Source organism: Ambystoma mexicanum, unplaced genomic scaffold (genome assembly GCF_040938575.1).
Source record: "Ambystoma mexicanum isolate Mex_15411 unplaced genomic scaffold, UKY_AmexF1_1 Mex_scaf93, whole genome shotgun sequence".
Classification (NCBI taxonomy): domain Eukaryota; kingdom Metazoa; phylum Chordata; class Amphibia; order Caudata; family Ambystomatidae; genus Ambystoma; species Ambystoma mexicanum.
The window spans coordinates 548,941-552,861 of NW_027182514.1; positions in this window are offsets into that span (position 1 = coordinate 548,941).

Below are 3,921 nucleotides of genomic sequence, written 5' to 3' on the forward strand. Positions count from 1 at the left end.
TCAAATATACATTTTTTCTATGGATTTTGTGTAGACAAATGTCATGCTCAACGTCTCCTACGTTAGCATTGCTAACATTACCCTATCGGTGGAGAGTAACATTGCAATATTTACTTGGCTTGCAAGGGATAATGGGTATGGACTAACCCCGGTATTACTAATCTATAGTAGTAGGGCAACAGATATTCAGACAGTCAATAGCTTTTCACACAATCTGCATCCTTTTCAAGTGTTCAGAGGTGCATTGAGCATAGACCTCAAAAAATTGCATTGTAACTCGCTGCTATACAGAAACGGTTTCACTTATCAGTTGTATAATCCTACCCAACTATATAAGGGTGGGATAAGTTGCAAACAATCTTGTATGCACTGCAAAATAATAGTGTACATGCAGATTCATGACACATTCTTAAAATGCCTATCATATGGTGAGGCACTAAATATGTTTTAATTGCAAAGTATTATGGGTCTCCAAATATCCCAGTGAGTGTTCCACTGCTGCAATCCCTCAGTTTTTATAGTACCCTGTCAACTAGTATTGGAGGCTACCACGGGAGCCGTTGAGGGGTACGAGTGGAAGGGCAGAGGAGAACACTCCTTGTGGGTGATGAGCAAATCAGTAACATTCAAAAACCAAGTCAGTTGTTTCAGCAGTACAGTACAGTGAAGAAAATGTGTTGTTTGCTAAAGGATAGGGAACTAAAAGGCAACTTCTGTGTCTTTGATGGGCATATTTTTCAGTTTTTAAGGGAGTAAACATTGATAGTGATAGTTTTTTGAGTAAGTATTGTCACAACTCACATGACAATGTAATGCGGATAGTAATCAGAAGCCAGGGAATTTTGATCATCATATTAAGTGATGCAGTTATTCTGATGCAATTAACATCCTTACACAAATTATGAGAGGCATGTTCTCCTGGCCCTTGAATTACTTCATTAAAGTGGCACATGAACTCCCATTGCCATGTTTTGTCACATTCCTTTTGTTTCCCATTATTCCATCTGCAAATATTGTATCCGGTCTGATTTTCGGACAGCCACATCAGTTATGAAAAGCGATATTTGTTTTTTAGAATAATAATAAAATAATAATAATATTTTACACATTTTTGTAATACACATGAGTGTTTTTCCAGTGGCATAAAGCACACATTTTTTTTACATTTGAGTACATTTGCTAGCTACCGTGGCATATCTTGAGCCCTTGAACTGGTTGTTAAGTTGTCTTTATAATCACATATACAATATTTGTTTTTTTAGCCTATGCGTTTGGAAAAAGAGCGGTAAGATGCACATTATACACATATTTGTAAAGTATTGCAGTTGTTGGGAAGGGGAAATTCCTTTCCAAACTCTCCTCGGAGATGGTAACTCACTTACTACGCATGCTCACAAAGTGGCTTACCTCGTTAGTCAGTTGCACACATGGAAAATAAAGTGCACACGAAAGGCAACCAGTTCCGCACTTGGAGAAAAATAATTAGAGGGAACATTGGTCCCAGGAGGTTCACCCTCAAGCTGGGCACAGGCCTGTCTCCTTAGGCCTTCCAGAGAAGGGCACTCAAGTTGGCCTTTACTGAATTCTTCTCTGTCAGGACCACCTTCTACTAATAAATCTTTTAGTTCAGGATGGTCATTTGGATCATATACTTCAGGCAACACCTCTACCTCATCAGGTTCTGGTGTTTTACCAACTACCTCCACCTCAGTGGTAGGTGAGTTAGGGGAATCTTTTCTTTCCCTCTTTTGGTTTTTCTGACTCATTTAGCCTTGGGTTTCCCCTTTGGCTGGGGCACTGCAGTGGTCTTGGCCAGTGCTGCCCTTGTTTGAGACCTTGTGCAGGGTCTTTAAGCTGATTCTCCCACAAGCCCTAAAACTCTGAGATCATTTCCTAGGAAGACCTTTGCTGGGACATCTCTCTGAATGCTCACTGGAATCCTGACTACTGTACCATTGATAGTAAGATTTACAGGTATTACTAGGAATTGGAGAGGTGGGCCCTGAGCCAACTTAGTGGGCATCAGAGGAGCTCTGGCAACTTCCTCTGGGTCTAGCAAGGTAGAGTCCACTACAGTCAGACTACACCCACTATCCCTAAGAGCTGGAGTATCTACTCCATTGATCAGCACACTGTCTTTAAAGTAGTGCTTGGTATTGTCTGGAATCCTAGCATAAGCCTCTGAGACTCTAGGCTCCCAGGAACCCAGGGAAACAAAAACTACCTCAGAATCTATCCCACTGGGGAAATAATCTGAGAAGAAGGATGCTCCTGTAATCTCTTCTTCCTCATAGCAGAGTGGACCCCCAAGGTTTTGACCTTACATCTGGGATCCCCCTTCACATGGTCACTTGCTCCACAAGCCACACAAGATCCACTGGGTCTGGGGACATAGGGAGGCTTATTGTAACCTGAGTTCTGTCTTGGAGGATAACCTCCACTACCATGTGAGTTCCCTTGTAACTTACCCTTATTTTTCTTTTTGTGGCCCTTCTGGGAGGAAGTTTTATCAGATCCCCACCCTCCTTATCTTTGGGCTTTTTCCCCTCCTCCTGCTTAGCAGGAGGAGTCTTGTCCTTATGGGACACTCTATGTGACACCCACAAATCTGCTGCTATGGCTAGCATTTTAGGATCTATCTCCTTTGAATCTGCCAAATGCTGCTTAGGTTCAGGGGAACAAGATGCAAAAATATGTTCAAGCATGACAAGACACATCATACCCTCAAAGGTGGAGACCTTATAACCTTCAACCCAGCCAGTCAAGTTTTTTAAGGATTCAGTTACATGTGACCCCCAAGTACCTCCTTCTGTCTTTTTGTACTCTCTGAATCTCTTTAAGTATTGGCAGGAGTCTTTCCAAACTTCAAGATGAGAGTTTGCTTCAACATTGCAAAATCTGCTCTCTCAGCTTTTGACATTTCCATAATGGCACTGCAGCCAGAATGGGGCTGTCTGCTAAGTAACCATGCAATTTTATCAGCATTGCCAACCTGTTGAACTTCACATGCATACTTAAAAGTATTCAGCCAGTCCATAATGTCATTCTTTTCATCATACACACTGAGCAGATCTTTAGGAAACCTTGGATGAGAGGAGGACCCAGACCCATGTCCAGGACCCTTAGATCTATTGATCCATTGGAAACTGTTTTTCTGCCTGCTCTATCTTCAGTTTGGCCATGCTAAATTCAAGCTCCTTCTGCCTAAACAGCAGTTCTTGCTTCTTGAATGTAAACATGGCCTCAGCATCAGCACTGGCAGAGGAAACATTGGACATCACATCATCTAGATCCTCATGGGTCCCATGGATAAGTGCAGAGATAGACTTGTCAGTGCTGCGAGAGAAGCCCCACCAGCTTTTGCACTTTCCTCAGGAGCTATGGCACTGAGTTGTGACTCTTGCCATTCCATGATTCTTTGACTCATTCCCATGTTTGTGCCTTTAGCAGGTAAACCCCTCTCAGCACACATCTTCCTCAATGTTTCAGATTTAGAAGCATTTTACGGTTAACTAGGTACTAGTTTCCATTTTGTTATATAGGTCTATGGCCTTTTTCAGTTATGCTACAACAATTCACTTTGTGTCTGTCACGAACCTCGCCCAAAAACCCCTCTCGCAAACCCATTGGCCATGTGGAGTCAGGACTCGGGCCTCCAGAGCATGGCATCCTCTTCAAAAGCCCTCATGGGGCCAGTCCTTGCGCCTATGGCGCCAGGCTCATACACCATGAAAAACAATGTGCTTGGCAACTACTTTATTGTATTGTCAGCCAACATGGAGGCATCCACATAGCTTGATTCCTAAGAACAAGCTTTGCAGTCTAGTTTTTTGGGTGTGGTAGTCTAGGGACTACTTTACCTGGACTATTTTGTTGGGGTTATTTAAACCACACCCGAGCAAGACAACATGCTTCGCGCTA